This window comes from Pipistrellus hanaki (assembly GCF_964339955.1).
Source record: "Pipistrellus hanaki genome assembly, chromosome: 17".
Classification (NCBI taxonomy): Eukaryota; Metazoa; Chordata; class Mammalia; order Chiroptera; family Vespertilionidae; genus Pipistrellus; species Pipistrellus hanaki.
In genome coordinates this window covers 2,032,651-2,055,667 of record NC_140519.1, presented here as the reverse complement: position 1 = coordinate 2,055,667, position 23,017 = coordinate 2,032,651, and the positions used below count along the sequence as shown (strand labels likewise).

The window sequence follows — 23,017 nt, the reverse complement described above, 5'->3', positions numbered from 1 at the left end:
CTTTCCGGCTGGGGCGGGACGGTGCGTCACCTCCAGGAGGACCTGGCGTGGCGCTCCTCTGGAACGCCCACAGCCAAGGTAGGCTCCACATGAATACCCCTGGCCGAGGGGGGGGGGGGGGGGGGGTCCGCCGGAGAACGCAGTGCCAGAGCAATAACTGCACCAGCGGAGCACTGCCTGCGTGTGGTCACTGTGCACCAAGGTTTGCACGGTCCCATGAGTAGGAAGACAAACACTGAGCAAGTGCCGGTCAGTTCTGTGCGGGAGGGCCTGGCATCCCCATTTGTACAAAACACAGGTGCTGTTGGTTCCGTGTTGCTTTTAGACATAAGGTAAGGTGACCAGACGTCCCGCTTTTTAACAATTTGTCCCGCGTCCGGCGGCGTTTTAAAAAACTCCGCCGCGGGACGGGGGACAAATAGTTAAAAATCGGGACTGTCCCGCCAAAAGTGGGATGTCTGGTCACCTTAACATAAGGCCACCCTGCAAAGGAAGTCTGTGGAGACCACGTTACTCACCAGATGACTTTGTCAACAGAAGGCTTCTGTCACCCAGCAAGTGCCAACAAAAGTCCCCCGTCTGGGGTGCAGTACAGGGAGAGACTATTCAGGTGAACAGTTTGCCAACTGGGGAGACAACCGCTGAAGGAAACCAAAGGTGTGCTCCTCCAGACCAGGGAGACACCCCTTATATTATGTTCCTGCCCAGCCGCTGATTGGTCCACTTTTATGCAAATGAAGAACCCAGATTTGCTCAATTTGATTGGTTCAAATAGCACTGGCCTGATTAGTCAGAATCATGTGTTCTGATTGGTTGTTAAAAATGCAAATGAGGTATAGCTGTGCAGTTCCCATTGGACAGGAATACAATACCAGGAGTTCTTATAAGGGTGGGCTTAGATGGCAAGAGTCCAGTGCAGGAGACTGGTGGGCCCAGCTTGGTGTGAGAGGCCTCTGTTACCAAACCGTGTCAACCAAACCCCACAAATTACCTACACCCACACCCAAGCTCACTAGCTCCTTTCTTCAGCCTGGGCAGCTCTGCTTTTCCCCAAAATGACTCTTCTCTGTCTGCTCTCTGCTGTGGCACCTCTGTGGCATATTTTTAACCCCACCTTTTCTATTGTCTACAATTCCTTGGCACAATGGCTATTTAAAGTCCCTTGACTTTAAAATCTCTTTCTAGTTCTCTCTCTTCTTCCAACATAGCTAAACTTGTGAAATAATCATGTACCAAGAATGGCAATGACCCTCCTGAGTTTTTGTAGGGTTCAGTAGACATGTCTTGATCGAATGAAGACACATTCTCTTCCTAATCAGTGCAGCCTTGTCATTCCTGGATGTGAGGCACACTGCACCCACGATGATTATTCTGAAATGTGCACCTGATCATGTCACTCCACTGCTTAAAATCTTTCATTGGCTCTTCAGAGCTTTTAAGACAAAGATTAACATGATGGTCAGGCCTCTGTGCCTGAATGTCCAGTCACTCCATTATAAAAATGGTTCAGAGTCTCCCTGATCTCTGCTTTTCCAGTACTGTTTTCTTTAATCTTTCCCTCCCCTGTCCAGGCCCTTTAAAAATAGTTGAGGAACATGCTTACAGGTACCCTTCAGACATTGCATGCACATGCCCAATAGAGTCTGCAGTCTGTCTCCTGGATGCATATAGGTTTCCTTCCACTCCCTGCTCTACTTGCCCTCGCTCAGCTTTCCCAAGTCCACAGTTCCCCCTCTATTCAGCTCCATTCAGAAGCTCCTAGTACTCACCTAGGCTCCTAAGTCGACAATCAACATTGAACCAGCCTTTTGTTATTACATATTTATTTGGTTTCAAAAGAACATTACTACAAATAAATGTATTTTCATAAATCATTGTCCGTAGTTACTGCCATAGTTTAAATCCTTAAAAAATAATCAAAGGTGTGAACAATTTCTGGCAAGTTGCCTTGCAGAAAGAACATAGGCTCAGATATCCCATTGCCTGGGATCAAAACGCAACTATGCCACACAGGCCACATTCAGGTGTTCATGGGCCCCTGATGCTTTGGGCCTCTTCCTCCGCAACATAATATTAAAAATTATATTTATAACTGCATTGATATGAAGATGAACTTAGTATTGTACATGAAAATGTTTTCTTCAGCCTAAACATTAACTTCCCATTTTAAAAGAAATAAAAAGAGTTTTTATGGGCTCTTAAAAGTACAGTAGCAATGATTTGAAATAACTCCTGATGAAAGTGAAAGAAGGAAATACCAAAGAAGAACTACATTTGAACATCAAAAAGACAAAACATCATGACTACAGAAGAAATACACAACTTTTATATAAACAGTGAAGACATCAAAATTGTTAAGATTTTGCTGACCTTGGCTCAGTCATCAATTCCAATGGAGTCTCAGCCAAGAAATCCAGAGAAGGCTGAGACTCAGGAGGGCAGCGATGGAAGAATCAGGAAAGATGACCCAGAGCATAGAGACCGAGCTAAGATCATCCATGCCCTCCTTTTTCCAATTATTGTACTAAGTATGAAAATTGAATAGTGAAGAAGACTGACAGGTAAAATGGGGTGCATTTTCATTATGGTGGTGGAGAGAGCTTTATGAATACCTTGGACCACCAGGAAGATGAACAAACTGGTCCTAGAACAAATCAAGCCTGAAATATCACTGGAGGCAAAGATGATAAAACTGAAACTGTCCTACTTTGGGCACATCTTGAGAAGATAGGGTTGTCTGGAAAAGACAGCAGTGCTGGGGGAAAAAAAAGAAGACAGCAAGAAAGAGGAAGACCAAATATGAGATGTTTTCCATGAAAGTAACCATAGGCATGAGTCCGCAGGAGCTGAGCAGGGCTGTTGAGAACAGGACATTGTGGCCATTACTCATTCATAGGGTCGCCAGGAGTCGGAGACAACTCAACAGCACATAACACACACAGTATGCGAGCCCAATGCTCTGTGCCTACTATGACAATTGGATAAGTCAACCCTGCTGCTTTCTACAAGCTATGAGATTTGGCCAAATTCTTTAACTTGACTGTGCCTTCCCAGAAAACTAGTATAATGACACCATATGATGTGGTAGTAAAAAGTAAATACTTAGAGTCACACGGCACATAATAAATTAGTGTTGTTCTATTGTTATTATCAAATTCCCATAGCACTCTGTGAGAGTATATGAAGGAATCTGGAGGCTGTGCTAGAAATAAGCGATGGAGATTGTAACCTGGAGACACAGCTGGACAAAAACCCAGAAATGTTCCAAAGAAGAAAGGGTGGTGAAAAGTTCTCACAGCAAAAAGCACTTTGTTAGAACTATCAGTCCTGGTGCTTAGCCCAGGGTTGGTCCGGGATGGTGATCAGTCAGGTGGCAGGAGGCAGTGATGGGTGCCAGGAGCTCTGGCTGTCCCTGGGTCTGAATAATGGATGTGGGGTGGATGTATATGTGAGTCCTTCAGGGGATCAGATGGCCTGGAAAGGTGAGCCCTTCAGGGGGCAGTTAGAGGGCAGCCTGGAGGTCCAGGCATGTCCAGGCATTGACATGGGACTGGAAAGTTCAAAAAAGTTTGTTTCTGAATGAGTTAGAACAAGAATGGTCTCTCCTCATGCCTCAGCCTTCCTCCTGTTCATTTTAGCCGCTTGGTTAAAGTGACTCCATTGTACATACTCCCTGTCTTCATTTTTAACTCAAAGTCATAGTGGTATATTTCTTATGGGCAAGTATGGAATCCCATTGTTGGTTTATTGTTGATTTTCTTACTGGGATATTCAGAAAAGGCAATTAATATATAATGTAGATATCGATCCTATTATAGATATAACTATTGGCCTTTTCCATTTTGTTTTCTTCTATTACTTTTTACTTTGCAAGTCCTTTCCTATCTAAGATCAAGTTCTTTATCTGCCTTATTTTTTCTACTTGCTTGACAATTTTACTTTTTTATTAAATAACTTAATCCTTTTAGGGAAGTCTCCAATGTAAGAATTAATTGTATCATGATTAACATTTATGGAAAGGGTTGGCAGTGGTGTTAGGACTTAACATGGTGTCACAGGGAAGGAAGCGGGGAGATGAGATTACCAGAGGACACTCCCTCCCATTCCTTCCTTGTGAGACTTGGCAGGTTACCTGGGCCGCCTTAGGTTTTAACTAAGCTAACCTTCATGAAATGGACAAGTGACTAAACAAATCCCCACAGAGAAATAGCAGATGAAATTAATAACACAGGCATGATTGGACAAAAAAGATAAAGTCTGAGCTGTGACACTTGTCTTTGTGAGCAAGCTTTTCAACAGCCACATTGTTAAACATGGTCTAATCAGAGCTAATAAAAGCCACCCTCCCAGGTTTAAAGTTATGATGAGCGCTGGCCATGTGGCTCATTGGTGGGAGCATTGCCTAGTACACCTTAAGGTTGCGAGTTCGATCCAGGTACAGGAGGCAACCAACTGATGTTTGTCTCTCTCTCGCTCCTCCTCCTCCTCTCTCTCTCTAAAATCAATAAGCATGTCCTCTGTGAGGAATTTAAAAAATTATGATGAAACTATTTGAAATGTGAGTTTTGTGTTATTGTAATGGAGAACCTCAGCTGCACCTACTGTGCCTTGAGTAATCCTGACCAGAAGACATAACAGCTATCCGCCCAAACAGGACAGTCATTTATACTTTTTGAAGTCAAGATTTACTCAATCTGGCATCTAATGAAATTTCGCTAAAGTTAGTAACATGTTTAGAAGTTTACTTACTCATAAAGGTCCCTTAAAGGAAAGCTGTTTTCCTCCCAGCACGATGAAGACTGAATTAATATGTGAAGCCGTTGGGGCGGCGGGAACAGCACCAGGTGTCTGACCTGTGGGTCAGACCTGACTGGGTGCAGCAACCTCGGTACTTAGGTTCTGGCTAGGAAAGAATTCAGAGCCAAGACTCAAACTATAAGAGAATGTTTATTGGGTAAATCATAGAGGTGGAAGCAGTAATTTCTAGAAGAAATGGGCTGAGGAAACACGTTATAGAGGCAAAGGAGGGGCCCTTGGAGCTTAGAAATGGGGGGTTTTGGAGCAGTGGGGGTGGGGTGGGGTGGGGTGGGGTGGGGCAAGGGAACTGGGAGGAAAGGCATGGTGTGCTCCCAGGAGGGCGCTCACTGGGTCCTTCATCCTATTGGTTTTAAGTGGAGGCTTTCAGGGAGTTCCCAGGGAAGATCTCAATAGAATGTTCAGCAGCCTTCCGATGTGCTCTTTCCTGGGCCGTGGTCTCCACGGATTGATTGGCCGGCACCTGGGTAGGGTCATTATCCAGTGCTGCTGGTCCTGAGGTCAGCTGTGGGGTCACTGGTCTGGTTTTGCTGCTTTTCTGAGCCTGGAGCTGAAACACAACTGAGGCCCAGATGTTATTCCTAGAGAGGAAAAGTGTGTGTGGGGGGGGTGGGGGGGGAGAGAAGAGGGAAGTGGGAGATGTCTGAACCAAATCACCAGCCATATGCTAAGGGAGGAAAGGTCACCCTGGTCCCTCCTACAAGTGTCCTTTGCTAGGCACCTGGGGCCTTCCACCCTAGTGACCTTCTGTACCTGGCCACCATCCTGGCTCTGCTCATGTCTGACTGCCCACCACAAAGCCATAGTCCAAAACTCATTTGTACCCCTTTGTCACCATGTGGGAGGTACATAGAAAACATTGCTGAAGACTGAGAAGCAGGACTGGGGCAGTAGGGCATGTTAAAAGCTATGTAGGGTCAGAAGTGGGTGGGTTAGCCAGCACTTCTGTCCTAGGCAGCAGGAACGGCCCCAGGTGTCTGACCTTGGGGTCAGACCAGACTGGGTTTGGCAACTTTGGTACTGGGTTCTGGCCTGGAAAGAATTCAGAGCAAGACCCAAATTGTAAGAAAACATTTATTAGGTAAATCATAGAGGTTGGAGGAAGTAATTTCTAGAAGAAATGGGCTTAGGAAGCAAGTTCTGAAGGTAAAGAGAGGGCCCTTGGACCTTGGGAGTGAGGAAGCTGGAGGTGATGTGCCTGGGGACAGGGGGAGGGGGCGGGAAAGGCCTGGGCATGCTCCCGGAGGGAGAGCTCACTGGGTCCCCTGTCCTGTGGCTTTAAGGGTGGAGATGTTAGGGACCGTTCAGGGAGAACCTCAATAGAACGGTCAGCTGCTCTCCTGTGTGTCCTTCCAGGGCTGTGGTCTCTGATTGACTGGCCCGCACCTGGGCAGGGGTCACTGTCCATGGCAGCTGCTCCTGACGTCAGCCGGGGCTGCTGCTGCTGCTTCTCTGGGCCTGGAGCTGTCATACAACCGAGGCCTGGATGTTATCTCTAGGGAGGGAGGGTCAGGGGACCGAACCACAGGACCTGCCATATGCTAGGGAGGAAAGGTCACCCTGGGGGCCAGGTCCCCCTACAATGGCTTGTCCATTGGTAGTAACCAGGGGCTTACAACCCTGGTGACCATCTTACCTGGCCCATGCTTGCTATGCTCACGTCTGTCTAATTGCCTACAACACTTTTACCATCTCAGATTATTTCTGCTAGATTGTGTTTCAAAATGTAAATTCTTAGCAGTAAGAAAATCCTACCTGAATTTCTTTTTGAAACTGTTTTATGGGAAACATGGTGATGGAGCTATCGATTTGCCTGGAATTAAAATCAGAGATACTAGGTAATTGTTTTATTTTATTTTATTTTTTAAATATATTTTATTGATATTTTACAGAGAGGAATAGAGAGGGATAGAGAGTTAGAAACATTGATGAGAGAGAATCATCTATCAGCTGCCCCTTGCACACCCCCGACTGGGGACGCACCCGCAACCAAGGCACATGCCCTTGACCGGAATCGAACCTGGGACCTTTCAGTCCGCAGGCTGACGCTCTATCCACTGAGCCAAACCGGTTTCAGCACTAGGTAATTGTTTTATGTGAACATTCTTACCTGCATCATTGATGGGCAGGTTTTACTTCTGAGAAATTGAAGACAAGACTTACATCAACATTGATATTTTTTATTTCCTAAAACAACCCTTTCAAATATTGTCAGATATTTACTTGACTTTGTAATGAGATAGGAAATAACAATGATGATAACCACACAGAGTTCGCAGGTTACTTCATTGAAAAGCACTTAAAAGAGTTGTTGGGTTTAAAGACAAAGTAAGTGTTTCATTTACAAAAAGTTAAACACTTAAAATTTGCTGACCTTGTCACTCTCAGAGTGTTCCTTAGCCCTGCCAGCCCAGCTCAGTGGTTAAGCAGGGACCTATGAACCAGGAGCCACAGTTTGATTCCTGATCAGGCACATGCTCGAGTTGTCGTCTCAATCCCCAGTGGGGGGCGTACAGGAAGCAGCTGATCAGTGATTCTCTCTCTTCATTGATGTTTCTATTTCTCCCTCTCTTGCTTTCCCTTCCTCTTTAAAATCAACAGGAAAATATATATTTTTAAAAGAGTGGTACCTAGCAGATATTGTAAAACAGGCACACTTATCCTTTAGTTGTTATTAAATTTTAAAGGGAATTTTAAATATATTTTATTGATTTTTCACAGTGAGGAAGAGAGAGAGATAGAGAGTTAGAAACATCGATGAGAGAGAATCATCGATTAAAGGGAATTTTAAACAGTGAATATAAAAGTAAATGATTTGGGGGAAATTAGTATTATGGAGAATGTATTTGGCAAACAGATATTTGGAAATATTTCCATTAATATGTGATAATGTGGCTGAAAAATTATACAAGTATGTCAACATAAGAATGCTTATACTTGCAAACTTTAAAACTTTTGAAATATAATTTCCTATCCCATATAAACACCTTCCAAAGAGTTTTGAATCCTGTGTTAACTTTTTTTTTCAACAAAATGTTTGACATAATTGGTCTGTGGGAAAGAAAATGAGGATTATATTTTAATAGCAAAAGACAAAGATATACCTTGTCTACATGTATAGACATATTTTTTATATATCTTTTTCATCTATGATAGCCATTAAAATTAAGTACGGAATCAATTCAACTTAGAACTCAAGCACTCAAAATATTATGTCACTGTTATATCAAGAGTAAAATAATATGACTTCACAAAGAGCAAAAGAATTTATATTATTGATAAGCATAATAAAATAGCACCTTAGTTTAAAATATTTATTTATTTATGTATAAAATGTCAGTGCAATAATACATTTATGTAATCCTAATATATAAAAACGCTGGGTCATAATGACCAATAACAACCAGAGGCTGACCAAGCAAGTCAGTGCAGGCTCTGCCCCCAAGCAAGAAGTTAGGGGCAATCAGGCAAGCAGATAGAGTGGTTAAGGGTGATCAGGTAGGCAGGCAAGCAGCAAGGGGAGATCGGGTAGGCAGAGGGCCCCTTGTCAGGCTGGCCCACCCCCAAGCAAGCAGTAAGCAGTTAGGGGCAATCAGGTAGGCATGCAGAGTGGTTAGGGGTGATAAGATAGACGGACCAGGGGTTAGGGATGATCAGATAGTCAGGCGAGTGGTTAGGGGCGATCAGATAGACAGACAGCATCTCAGGGCTGGCCTCGCTCCCCAGCAAAGAAAGAGGGAGGTCCAGGCCAGCCAAGCAATTGCACCCCAGCCTGTCACCTGCAGAAGGAGGCCACTGGTGGTAGGGGAGGGAGGGCAGCACTGCACAGATGGCAAGCAGTGGCTTTGTGGGGGAGGGAGAAGCTGCCTGCAGCCTGGGGAAGGAAAGCCCTGATGGGCCTTGATCTCAGGCCAGGCCTAGGGACCCTACCTGCAGGGTCCCGGATTGTGAGACGGTACAGACTGGGCTGAGGCCCCACCCCCCCAGTTCATAAATTTTCGTGCACTGGGCCTCTAGTCTATATAATAAAAACCTAAGTGCTATTAAGGTGGAATGACCAGAAAGACCAGTCGCTATGATGAGCACTGACCACCAGGGCCAGATGCTCAACACATGAGCTGTTCCCTAGTGTTCATTGCGCTCCCACAAGCAGAGTTCCGTTCAGCCAGAAGCCGGGCTCACAGCTGGTGAGTGCAGCAGCAGTGGCAGAAGCATTGCCCACTTCCATGGCAGTGCTAAGGAGCAGCAAGCAAGTGGGTAGTAAGGAAGGAGGGTTTCTGGACTGCAAAAGGGATGTGTGACTGCTGGCTTAGGCCCACTCTTGGGGGGCTCTTTGAATGTAAGAAGGTGCAGGCTGGGCTGAGAGACACCCCCTCCAGTGCATGAATTTCATGCACTGGGCCTCTAGTTTATAAATAACTGTGTATAAATGTGTACACAAATTTATTCTCCCTCATGCAGTGGAGGCATGGGTTCAAATATTTTCTACTGATAAAGATATGGAAATATTTGGGTTGTAAAACAGATGGAGAAGGCTTTCTAGAGATAGTTGATTTGATAGAGTAACATGATACACTTGGAGGACAAGAATAAGCAATATAAACAATATAATACTATAAAATAGAAAAAAAAATGCAAATAATTTCGTGTAGAGACCAACAGTTCCACATATTTCAAAATCTTCTCACAGCATTATATGCTCATTTCAGTTCAATAGTTGTTGGACACCTGTTGTGCTCTGCTTGGCCCTGCCAGTGAAAAGATGATTAAGATGTGGACTCCTGTCCAGAGGCCCCACTGGGGGAAACAGAACGTTGTGACCAGGTGAATAGACAGATAATTGCGATAACATGTTGTAAGCTCTATGCAAGGAGGTTCTGTGAATAATATACGAGGGTGTCTGATGGGATAGAGTTAGGTAGGAAAGGCTTCCTGGTGGAGGTGGTCCCCAAACTAAGCTTTCTTGATACAAAGTGCAGAATTTGAATACATTAGGAAGTACTCATTATATTCGTTTCATTTTGTTCAATGAGGCAGAAAAATCTATAAGATGATTTGTAAAGGTTTCTGTCTTCATAATCTTCATAAAGCCTCTTAAAAAGTTTTGATTGTGGAAGGGGTAAACTTTAATTGCCTGGAACATTCCTCAGACTACACTAGTGCCAAATTAATAATATACTTTCTTTTCCTCTCCCTCATTCTGTCAGCACTTCTTGAGTTCCAGCTCATCAGAGGGACTTTGTAGAAGTTCATACAGGTCTTGAAGAACAAATAAGACTTTGCCAAGAAGGGGGTCAGTGGGAAACAAACAAACAAAGGGGACATCTGTAATACTTTCCACACTCTATAATAAGAAAAGTATAATATGCTAATTAGACCAGACATCCTTCTGGACGACCTTCTGGACAAAGTCAGGGCTGTGAGGGAAGCCCGGGTCCTGGGTGCCAGAGGGAAGCCATTGCTGGCAGCTGGGGGAAGGAAGGCCTACTCTTGCACGAATTTTATGCATCAGGCCACTAGTAGTGTCAGCTGATTTCTCAACAGAAACCATGCAGGACACATGGGAATGGCAAGAAATATTCAAGGTGATGAATAGCAAGAACCGACAGCCAAAAATAATCTACCCAGCAAAGCTATCACTTAGAATCAAAGGCCAGATAAAGAGCTTCATTAATAAAAAATAAAAAATAAAAAGCTAAAGGAGTTCATCACCGCCAAACCAGAATTATATGAATTACTGAAGGGGGTTCTTTCGGAAGAGAAAGAAAATAAAGATAAAAATTATGAACAACAAATACAGAACTATCAGCAAGTGAATCTAAAAACCAAGGGAATTAAAAAAAATCTGATGAACAATAGTAACTGTTGAATATAATAGAATCAGAGGTATGGAAGGGGAGTGAACTAACGATTCTTGGGGAAAAGGGGAGTGGGGGTTATGGGAAGAGACTGAACACAAACTGTGCACCTATGGAGAGGACAATGGGGGGTGGGGAAAAGGCAGAGGGTGGGGTGGGAACCTGGTGGAGGGGAGCAATGGAGGGAGAAAAAAAAATGAGGAACATTTGTAATAATATGAACAATAAAGATTTATTAAAAAAAAAAAAAAAGAAATCTACACTAATAAATGAGAAAGATGCAAATTGACCATACCTCCACAATGCGAGCCAGCCAATCAGGAGTGAGTATGTAAATTAACCCGACAAATATTGTGGGTTAATTTGCATATGCAGGCACTGAGCAGCCTGGATCATAGGAATATCCCTGGGACCCAGGCTGCTCCTAGCCTGTAGGCCCATGCATAGGCCCTGAGTGGCCAGGGTCCCAGAACACCCCTGGTTACTCTGGGCCTATGGGCAGTGGCACTGAGCAGCTAGGGCTGGGGCAGAAACAATCTTCCACATCGCCACAGATGTTCCTGCCCCGTGGACACTTGCGCGTGCTCCGGCACCAAGCGGTGGCCCGGGTCCATGCCCGCAGCCCTGCACACATGCTTTGGGGCTGCTGGCCTTGGGGGTGTGCCCCCCTTGGACTCAGGACATGCCCTAGCCCAGTGGACACAATGCAGGGGGCCCTCTGTGCATGAGCTTCAGACAAAACACCTTTTCTTTTCTTAAATATATTTTGTTGATTTTTTAGAAAGAAGTGGGGAGAGGGATAGACAGTTGGAAACATTGATGAGAGAGAAACATTCATCAGCTGCTTCCAGCACACTCCCCACTGGGGGTGTGTCCCCAACCAAGGAATTAAACCTGCCCTTAATAGGAATCAAACATGTCCTTAACAGGAATCAAACCTGGGACCCTTCAGTCTGAAGGCCAACGCTCTATCTACTGAGCCAAACCAGTTAGAGGGTAAACACCTTTTCTGACCGCTCATTGGCTAAGCTCCCTGTATTGCAGTGTTCTTGGTAACTTGGGTAATAAGAATCCAGAAAGGTGATCTAGGGTTTTTCCACCTCACTTCTGGAGAAAAAAAATGAAGGTCCGATGCTGAAGAGGCTAAGAAATGTCATATCCTGCCCTAGCCGGTTTGGCTCAGTGGATAATCCCTTGGGCTGCCGACTACAGGATCCGGGTTCGATTCTGATCAAGGGCATGCACCTAGGTTGCAGGCTCCTCCCTGGCCACAGCCCAGGTCAGGGCTCATGCAGGAGGCAACCACTCAAAGTGTCCCTCTCACATTGATGTTTTTCTCTGTCTTTCCCTCCCTCTCTCTTCCACACTCTCTAAAAATCAATGGAGACATATCCTCAAGTGAGTATTAAAAGAAAGAAAGAAAGAAAGAAAGAAAGAAAGGAAGGAAGGAAGGAAGGAAGGAAGGAAGGAAGGAAGGAAGAAAGGAAGAAAGGAAGAAAGGAAGGAAGGAAGGAAGGAAGAAAGAAAGATCGGTCATATCCTATGAAAGACACATCTTGAAGATGCCTAAAGAAAGTTGTCATTTTTTCTTGATGAAGGGACTGGAGTCCGTGTTGATGAAAACACCTTGGTGGCTGTGGTGGCTGACAGTGGCTGCAGCAGCGGGGTGATGGGGCTGGTGCCTTCCCCTGATCAGCCAGGTCACCTCCTGTCAGTAGGACATCCCCAGAGGGCTCCCAGTCTGTGAGACAGGGCTGGCTGGGCTGAGGGACTACCCCCTCCTCCCAGTGCACGAATTTAGTGCACCAGGCACTTAGTCCTATATAATAAAAGCCCAGTGACTGAAATGGTGAAACAACCAGAATGACCAGAGACCAGAATGACCACAGCCCCTCACACAGACCATCCCCCCCAATAGGGACCCTCCCACCCTGATCTGGGGCCCCCATCAGGGCAGGCCAGCTACCCCCACCCATGCACCAGGCCTCTATTCTATTCTGTATAATAAAAGGGTAATATGCAAATTGACCCTAACAATGGAATGATCAGAATGACCGCTGGACCAGTCACTATGAGGCCCACTGACCATCTCTCAGTCCCTTTCCCTGGCAGGCAGGCTCTGATCGCCTGATGGCAAACGATCTAATGGAGGTGGGTGATGGGGAACGCCGGTGGAGCCAAGGCCCCCACCCCACCAGTCACCCCACACACAGAGAGCGACCCATGGCAAGGGCAGGGCTCGCCAGTGGGCAGAAACAACCGATCTCTCAGTCCCTTCCCCGGGCCATAGGGCACGCCCCCAAGGCCAGCAGCCCCAAAGCATGTGTGCAGGGCTGGGGACATGGACCTGGGCCACCGCTTGGTGCCGCACACTCACAAGAATCCCCGGGGCAGGAACATCTGTGGCGATGTGGAAGATGTTTCCGCCCCACCCCCAGCTGCTCAGTGCCAGTGCTGAGTGGTGTTCTGGGACCCTGGCCACTCAGGGCCTATGCATGGGGCTACAGGTAGTAGCCGGGAAAGATGGTCCCGGTTGCAGGCCAGGCCTAGGGACCATACTCACGCGTGAATCTCATGCGCCGGGCCTCTAGTAAAATAACAAAACAAGACTGCCAAGAAGGTGGTGCAGGGAGAAAGAGCAGCAAATGCAAGTATGAGAGGCCTGTGCACCATCTTTAGACTCTTGTAAATAATTTTTATTCACATTCTTGTTTTATCATCACTCCACAAATTTTTACTAATTCTGTTAAATCAAGATTTACCAAGCGTCTGTTTGAAGCATGTGCTCCATCTGACTTGCCTTTGCAGAGGACAGATTTAGGACTTGACCCCCGTGGTCAGGCCCAGCTCTCACACAGGTTCAGATCCTTCCTGGCGGTAGGTCTGGATTGAGTCATTGGTAGATGGGTGGTCGTGGGTGGTGACTGGACTTCCTGGCTTCCCTGGGCCAGATGCCAATCATCACCTCCCCCTCGCTGTCCACACTCATGGCCACTATGTTTACAGCACAGGATCCTGAAATCCTCACCCCTAGGTGCTCACCACCGCTGACCGCAGAGATAACCCAGAGAACAACCCAAAGCCCAGTTGGGCCCATCAGATTCTTTGAGAATCTGAGGTTAAGATGCTCTGATCATTGGTGGTAAAGCGCCCACTAGTTGGCAAACAGGAAGTCCACCCATCAGTGCCCAAAGTGGCAGTTGTCTGAGAGGCATACTTAGGGCTCAGGTGGAGGACGTACTGGCACCACAGGATAACCTGCCAGAGACCTAATAGGCCAGGGGTCTGGTCTCTCCATCAGAGTTTGGGGAACCCCAAAATATGTAGCTTTTGCACCAAAGTCACTTGCCTTTGGAGATAAGAAGGACTTTCCAATAGACATGTGTATCGGAGTAAGGAGAGTTTCAGTCTCCTGCTGCAGACAGAACCGCGGGCCCTGGAAACACTGCACATCTGCAGACAGAAACTGGTCCTTCTTTTTCTCCAGGAGCGGCACCTCCCTTCCCTGTGCCTCTTCATCTCACCTCCTCCTCCTCCTGCTGCACCTCCCTTCCCTGTGCCTCTCCATCTCATCTCCTCCTCCTCCTGCAGCACCTCCCTTCCCTGTGCCTCTCCATCTCATCTCCTCCTCCTCCTGCAGCACCTCCCTTCCCTGTGCCTCTCCATCTCATCTCCTCCTCCTCCTGCAGCACCTCCCTTCCCTGTGCCTCTCCATCTCACCTCCTCCTCCTCCTGCAGCACCTCCCTTCCCTGTGCCTCTCCATCTCACCTCCAATCCCTTCCCCCTGCAGCCAGTCTTCTTTCACAAGAGCCTCCGCAGGCTCAGATTAGTTCTAGCTCAGAGGCCCTCCTATTCAGGAAGTCAGCTCTCTGTCCTGAATTCCAGTCTTGTGCCCACAGGGGTGCCTATTAAAAGGCCACATTCTGGGTTTGTAGGGACAGAGCTGCTCTCTGCCCCCTAGCAAGCCGGGAGCTGAGATACCTTATTTAGAGTCCACTGGAGTTCAAAGCATGACATCTTGACCTCAATTGGTAAAATGTTCCAGACAGTGCAGTTTCTGGCGCGTCTGGAAGAGCAGCCCGTGCTGGTCCAGGCGAGGGGAGAGGGACTCTGCCAGGACGTGCTCACTGGTCACTGCGGGGCATGGCCAGCATGTGGCAGCCTCATTACAATGGGCACGGAGGCAGCCAGATGGGACCAGGCAGCACACTTGGGTGCAGAAGTGAACGGCATCGTGCAGGTGGGATGGCAGAGAGAGGAGGTGAGTGAGGCTTAGGTTCAATGGTATGTGAATCAGCACATCAAGGCAATCAAGCAAATAAGCCGGCGGAAATGAGGGCCTTGTGGCGGGCTGTGATTTCAGTCCAGGAGCGTCCGCTGGAAGCGGCTCTAACTTCAGAGCAGCCGGAGCGCCTGGGCGCCAGCCCTGCTCCAGGCAGGAAGAGCCCCCTAGAGCCAGCACGGCCTGGCCAGCAGGTGCCTTCCTTCGGGGCTGCCGCCGGTGCTTCCATCTCCTCAGCCTGGGATTGGAATGGCCCAGGATCCACTGGGGCTCTGACGGGTCCGACCCCACTGGAGCCAGTCTTGGAGGGACTTTCATTCCCCACTCTGTCACCCAAGTTTAGTTTCACCGTCTGAAGATCTTACTTATTTGCTTATTGTCTGTCTCCCCAGTGAAATGTAAATTCCCTCAGAGCAGAGGCTTTGATCTGATTTCCTCCATTGCTGTGTTTTATTAACATCTTGAACCATGCTTGGTTCTTAGTGTATTTTCAGTAAATATGTGTTGAATATATAAGCAGAGTCCATGAACTTGGACACATGGTCATGGGCCAAGGCCTGGACAAGCCCACGTCCTGGAGACCCCGGCAGTCCTTGATTCACAGGTCCAAGCTCTGCTGGAGACAGTGGCAGCTCTGGCACCACTGTGAGGTCTCAGCATCAGTCCACGTTCTGCCCGGAACGCATCCCACGTGTGGGTTCTGTTCCACTTAGGAACTCACCAACGAGCTATCCAGAAGAAAGATGTGCCAACTACTGAAAAGGACAAGTTCAAATGTATCCAGGAGGCACTGTCATGGCCACCGTGGTCTCCCTAGGTATGTGCATCCGCCTACGGCCTGACCACTGCCAAAATGAAGTAGGAGCGGTGGCGGCCCACAGCGAGGCAGAGTCCCTAAGACCACACCGAAGGATTCCGGAAAGTGGCCGAGGATGCCGAATGCTTGCCCCACCTGCTGCCCTGCGAGGGGTGAGCCGTTTCCAAGAGCACACGAGGAAAGTCACAGTGCGAGGCCGCATTCACACCTGATCCAGCCAGCAGTGGTGCTGGAAAGGCTGCCAGAACCAGCTCTGTGGGTGGAGTGTGTTCCTTGTGAACCTTCAGGGACTTCATTCTCTTGAGTGATACGAGGCTCCATAAATTGTATCATGTTGGAAAGAGCCTATTTCTTCTGGAGTCTTATAAATACAGTAGAGGCCCAATGCGTGAAATCCATGCCCGGGGCCAGGGTGAAGGGAGGTGTCACTAAGCCCAGCCTGCACCCTCTCCAATCTGGGACCCTTCGAGGGATGTCAGACTGCCCTCTCAGAATCCAGGACTGCTGGCTTCCAACTGCTCAACTGCCTGCCTTCCTGATTGCTCCTAACAGCTTCTGCCTGCCAGCCTGATCACCCCCTAACTACTCCCCTGCCAACCTGATTGATGTCTAACTGCTCTCTTGCCAGCCTGTTTGCTCCCAACTTCCATCCTCTGCCGGCCTGGTCACCCCTAACAGCCCTCCCCTGCAGGGTTGATCGCCTCCAACTGCCCTTCCTTGCAGACCTGGCTCCTCTCAATTGCCCTCCCTTGCAGGCCTGGTGCCTCCCAACTGCCTTCCCCTGCTGGCCATCGTATGTTGGCCACCTTGTGTCCACATTGGGGCAGCCATCTTTGACCACATGGGAGCAACTGTTGTGTGTTGGTGTGATGGATACATATTACTCTTTTATTAGATGGGATAGAGGCCTGGTGCATGGGTGGGAGCCAGCTGGTTTGCCCTGAAGGGTGTCCCAGATCAGTGTGGGGCTTCCCTTGGGGCATGGGGCGTCCTGGGAGAGGGGCCTGTGGTGGTTTGCAGGCCAACCACACCCCCTGGCAACCCAAGCGGAGGCCCTGGTGTCTGGAAATTATTTACCTTCTACAATTGAAACTTTGTAGCCTGGAGCAGAGCCAAGCCTCCTGCTCACTCCGTGGCTGCCGCCATCTCTGTTTGTATTTGTTTACCTTCTACAATTGAAACTTTGTAGCCTGGAGTGAAAGCCTAGGCCAGCAAGGGCAGGTGGAAAGCTTGGCTTCCTCCATTACCTGGGAAACCCAAGCCTCTCTCCTGCTCTCTGGACTGTAGCCATCTTGATTGGGTTTATTTGCATACTTGCTCTGATTGGCTGGTGGGTGTGGCTGGTGGGTGTGGCTTGTGAGTGCAGCGGAGTGGTGATTAATTTGCATATTTGCATAATAGGTAGGATTTATTTTTGCTGTGACAAATAAAAAATATTTATTAAAGAGAACATAAAATAAAATAAAATCCTATCTAATAAAAGAGTAATATGCAAATTGACCATCACTTCAAGACACAAGATGGCCACCCTCATGTGGTTAAAGATGGCTGCCCTCATGTGGACACAAAATGGCCAGCACAAGATGGCTGGCAGGAGAGGGCAGATGTGGGCAGTTGGAGATGACCAGGCCAGCAGAGTAGGGCAGTTGGGAGAGACAAGGCCAGCAAGGGAGGGCAGTACAAGGGGACCCAGGCCTTCAGGGGAGGGCAGTTGTGGGCAATCAAGCCATCAGGGAGGGCAGTTAGGGGTGACTGGGCTTGCAGAAGAGGGGAGTTGGGGAGACCAGGTCAGCAGGGGATGACAATTGGGGGGGGAACAGTCCTGTAGAGGAGAGCAGTTTGGGCGGGGGAGGGTCCAAGCTTGCAGAGGAGGGCAGTTGAGGGAGACCAGGCCTGCAGTGAAGGACAGTTTGGGAGGGGGGGAAACCCAGGCCTACAGGAGAGGACAGTGTGGGGGACCAGGCCTGCAGGGGAGGACAGTTGGGGGAGACTCAGGCCTGCAGGAGTGGGCAGTGTGGGGGACCAGGCCTGCAGGGGAGGGCAGTTGTGGGAGACTCAGGCCTGCAGGAGAGGGCAGTGTGGGGGACCAGGCCTGCAGGGGAGGGCAGTTAGGAGTAATTGGGCTGGCTGGAGAACAGTTAGGTGTCTGACAGGCAGAATCGGTTAGGGGCAATCAGGCAGAGGCAGGTGAGCAGTTGGGAGTCAGCAGTCCTGGATTGTGAGAGGGATGTCCGACCAGTGGGATGGGGCCTAAACGGGTTGTCGGACATCCCTCAAGGGGTCCCAGATTGGAGAGGGTGCAGGCTGGACTGAGGGACATCCCTCCCCCCTTCCTCCCCCCACCCTCCCCCCCTGCCCATGCACGGATTTCATGAACCAGGCCTCTAGTAATAAAATAAAATGTTTGTTTAAACATACCTCAAAAAGTTACCTGGGTGTCATCAGCCATCACTGGTCTTCCCCCATCCATACCCAAATTCTGTCAGCTCTGATTCTGCAAATGCTCTAAGGAGATAAAGTGGGACTGTGCCCCCGGACAGAGGACTTGCTTCTGTGGAACAAGCCCTCAGCCATGACTGTTTCCTCTGCCAGCCTGCTCTGCGATGTTGCCCAGCGCCTTCCCGCCGCCTGGTGCTAACATCTCTCAGGGAAGGGGAAGTGAGCATAGTTCAGGAAATGTCTGACATTTCTCCATGTGCTTTGCTATTTTGAACAGCACCCATGTGGCTCAGTATGTGGAGAGCTCAAGTTTACTAATTTACAAGTTTACTCCCCGCACCGAGTCTGCCTCCCGGCCCCCTTCCTCTTCCATCCTTAGAACCAGTTTGAATGAGGTGCGCACTTGGCTCAACACTCCTGGGCAGGCGTGTGGTGCCATTTCTTAGCATGAGTGCCATCATGCTTGCCACACGTGTTTCTTAGCCGGTGTCATTGAGTGGAAACAGCATCCTTTGAACAGCAGTGAGCTGGGAGACACCAAGGGGATGCGTCTACTTTTGTGCTGACTTTGCACAGGGTCCTTCGGAAGCAAGAAGTCGGAGTGGATTTTACTCAGATGCAGATGACACCATCAGCTTTCCAACCCAGCAGTGACCTTTGGTTAAGGGTAAGTCCATCTCCAGGCCGTGCTTGAACACCTGTGACATGAAGTGACCAGAGGGAATCCATGAGCTACGAGGCAGCATAGTGCTAGGTTTGAAAGATCTGTTTGGTAAGATCTGCTGTATGTTCGTTTTTTAAAAGCAGGCAGACTACTAAAAAGGGCTCATAGGAAGGACTTCAGTGTTGCTCGGGTTGGGAGGGCAGACAGGCTTTGGAGGTGAGGTAACAGGAATTGTAGCAGGGCTTTTAGGAAATTCTGGGAAACTTGGAAAAATGGCTGGTGCGTGTGTTATCAATGACTGAAACGCAAAAGATTGCAGTTTGAGTTGGGAAGGTTGTTTTGTGATTGAAGATCCTTTAAAAATTGTCATGTCATAAGCATTTCTCATCTTTCTCTCTGGAGATGGACTTCCTTGTTGTGACGACTCAATGCCTGTCACCACATCGGGCCTGCATTCGGAAGCTTGGAACTACTGCTTCACTCGGCCTCTGACGCTGTGGGCCAGACACCAGAGCAGTGCTCAGCGGGAGGGCTGGCCACACCTGGAGGGACGCCCAGGCCCAGGCCACCCTGGAGACTGGGAGTGGAATCAGCAGAGATCCGCTCACGGAGCGGCCAGCTGGCTGATGGCTGAAGTGGCTTGGCTGGAACTTGAGCTGGAATTGTTGGTCAGGACACTTGTCAAGGCTTCTCCCTATGGCAAGCATGTCAAATTCGCAGCCGGCATGCAACCCACAGGAAATATTTTTGTGGCCCAGACAATATAACGGTATGTAAGAAACATTTTAATAGAAACTTCGTAACTTAATTTTTACTATGTCCTGTTATGTATAAGGTGCCTGGTGCATGAAATTCGTGCACAGGTGAGGGGTGTCCTTAATCTGGCCTGTACCCTCTCCAATTTGGGACCCCTCATGGGATGTCCAACTGCTGTCTTCTAGCCACTCGCCTGTCTGCTTGTCTGATTGCCTCTATCTGCTTCTGCCTGCCAGTCTGATTGCCCCCTAACTGCTCCCCTGCCAGCCTGATCTCTCCCAACTGCCCTCCCCTGATGGCCTGATTGCTCCCAACTGCCCTTCCTTGCCAGCCCAATCGCTCACAACTGCCCTCCCCTGCTGGGACCTTTCTCCTTCGCTCAAGGTGATGGAGATGCCAGGACCAGCCTCCTCCATGCCGTGTGGAGCTGTAGGACCCCCAAGCTTCATTGTGCGGAGCAGCAGCTAGGCCCTGCCTCCACTGTGCGCATGGCCATCTGTGGCAGCCATCTTGTGACAACATTGCTGTGGCCTTCTTGTGATGATGTTGCACAACACCGTTTAGGCTTTTATTATATAGGATTATTAATAATGAACTACAGCGTTTGCTAATGAATGATTACTAGAATTGTGCATTTATTTCCCTTATGTGCCTTATATGCAGGCACACCATTTCTCTCCACTAATACCAGCAGTGAATATTTTAGCAGCTGATAGCCACGTCATTAGTCTTGGACTGACTTGTTTGGTGTGAGCAACAGGAAATATTTCCCTTTTGGAGAATAAGAAAAATGGGTTTATTTGCACTATGCTTATTAATTTCTGCAGTTATTCAGTGTCTGGTAAGTTAATGCTCAAGAAAAACTACTAATTTTTATTAAAATGTTCTATTATTTTATATTAACAACGACTCATTTATTTTAGCCCTTTGTATTCACCATGTCTCTATAGAAATAAACCTACATTTCTATGAAATTGAAGCTTTTTTTATTTTTATTTTTTGCTGCCCATGTAAACTTACACCTTGTTTATTTGGCCTGTGAGTTTGACATGCTTGCCCTATGGCCTGGGTTTCCTCATGTCACAACAGCCTCGCTCGCTTGTTTCATGGTGGCTCAGGGCCCCAGATGAGTGTCCAGGCCTCCAGGGTGACAGCGATATTCTGCCTTCTCTGGCCTGTTCTCTTCCGGGCTCCCAGGCTCTCCTCACAGCATCTGACATCGCCCTGATGTCCAGGAACTCGGACCCCCACTGTGACGAAGTCTTCCAGCGCCAATTAGGCTGTAAACTCCGTGAGCCTGGCCTGTGCGCATGGCCAGCCCACCTGGCCTCTTCCTCGTCCCTGTCTTCTTCATGCAATCACTGTTTTCTCCTCCATCTCCTTTCCCTTGAGCCCCACTCTCAGCCACTTTGGTGTTGATGTCCTCGGGGCTTTCATTCTTTTTTCCCCTCTAAGCCTTTTAAAACGTCAACTCTTCTTCCTAGGACCCCTTTCCTGACATGTTGGTTTCCTGTATTTACCCCCATTACAGATTACCCTGTTTCCCCGAAAATAAGACAGTGTCTTATATTAATTTTTTCTCCCAGAGTTGCACTAGGTCTTATTTTCAGGGGAAGTCTTATCTTTCCATGCGCTAGGTCTTATTTTTGGAGGATGTCTTATTTTTGGGGAAACACGGTAGTCTTCACTTAAAACTGTATGTGAAACTCAGGTTCGTATTCCCAACTGCCAAGTCAATGTTTCCTAGTCCTGCAGGCACTTCCAACTCCACATGTCACAACCGGAGCCCACCAGCCTCTGCCTGCACCCCGAACCTGTGTCTTGTCTCCAGTTCCCCCACAGGGACCCATCCCGATGCCCTGAGAAGCCCCGAGTTCGCTGTCAGCTCTCTCCTGTCTGCCTGCACCCATGGAGCAATAACCGTGCTTCCTCTTCTGCCGAGCTCTGGCATCTGTTGGTTTCTCTCTATGCCTACTGCCAAAGGCCAGACTTCTGGTGTGTACCAGCAGCTTTCTAACTGCTCTCTCAACTTCTCCCACTATCCTCACTGCAGAGTAAGCTTTCTGTACACAACGCTGACCGCAGCCCTCGCCCTCTGCAGGGTCAGACACTGAAATGCTTTTTTTTTTTTTTTTTTAGTTGGGGTCATCCTGATCCCGCCAGCCCCATGCCTGGCTGCAGGTGACCACAGACAGGTGAGCGGCCCAGCCCCGATCTGCCAGGCCGTGGGACTCACCCATGGTTCTGAGAAAGAAACACTGTGGTTGTTTCAGCCACTAAGGTGTGGGCTGGTTTGTTATGCAGAATTATGTGGTAATAGCAACTGTTTGTCCCCGCAGTGCTTGGCAGCACATACACTTGACCTTTTCCAACATTTGATCTCAAACACGTGACTTTTCAACCTTCACTTTTTTTGTGTTAATAAGTCCCTGCTATGGTATCTAAGACCTCTACACTACAGTTACACTACTTCGTTCTTATCCATCTGTCCCCTCCCGTATCCTCTCAGGGACATGCTTAGATTTTATGACCCAACATTAAAACATATTCAGAGCCAAAACTTCTCCATCCCCTTCTTTCCTATGGTAACTGCCTGGCAAAACCTCAGCCCAAGCCGAATGGCTATTCATGCTCTCTTTGCTTATAACCAAATGGCAGAATATGGCAGAAGAAAGTCCACAATTGCCTGACCTCACCACAGTTCAGGACGCACATGGCCCGGGTGACCTGGCGTCAGCACCCCATTGCACTGCTGTGGGGGGCTGCCCACTCTCCTCTCGGGGTGACCACTATATGCCTACCCTGCTCCCCTCAGCGAGTGACCTTCCTCAGGAGTCACTGAGAAAGCAGAGGGCGCTGTGCAAACACATCCTCATTTCTGCTCTATGGATCCTGAGTCCCTTTTCATTTCCTTCTTTCCTGGGTCATGATGGAGAAACGTCGCTCTCCTCCCGAAGGCCACGGGTGAACAGAGCCTCATGTCCTTTCTGATTCAAAGACGTTGCCCTTCAGTGTGCCCCCTCTCTCAGGCTTTATCTTCCTCTCTGTCCACTCTGCTGGCCCAGGAGGGTGCTAACACAGGCATGCCTCCCATAGCAACGCCTCAGTCAAGGACAGACCGCGTGGACAACGAGGCCATAGGCTGTAATGCTGCGAATGGCATCACGGGCTTGCCTGAGTGCACCAGGACCTTTGCTGCCTCCTTGTCCTCTGTCTTATCGCTAAAGGCTGGAATTCTCTACAATCCAGTCTGGAAATGTAACCTCTTAGCTACCTACACACTCTCCCTCGGTGACCTCAGCTGCTTACACTGACAGTATTTCCCGAAAAATCTCTTTATTTCCCTCTAATATCCAGTTTTATGCATCCCAGCTCCTTTTTAGCA

At 48.4% G+C, this 23,017-nt stretch overlaps 1 long non-coding RNA gene across 1 annotated transcript; it reads left to right on the top strand.

The window, feature by feature from the left end:
- The first annotated feature begins 18 nt into the window (after window positions 1–18).
- LOC311612163 lies at window positions 19–21,788 on the top strand. The gene is made up of 4 exons (XR_014793237.1): window positions 19–78; window positions 18,789–18,879; window positions 19,279–19,645; window positions 21,772–21,788. It is a non-coding gene; the product is annotated as an uncharacterized lncRNA (long non-coding RNA).
- The last annotated feature ends 1,229 nt before the right edge of the window (window positions 21,789–23,017 follow it).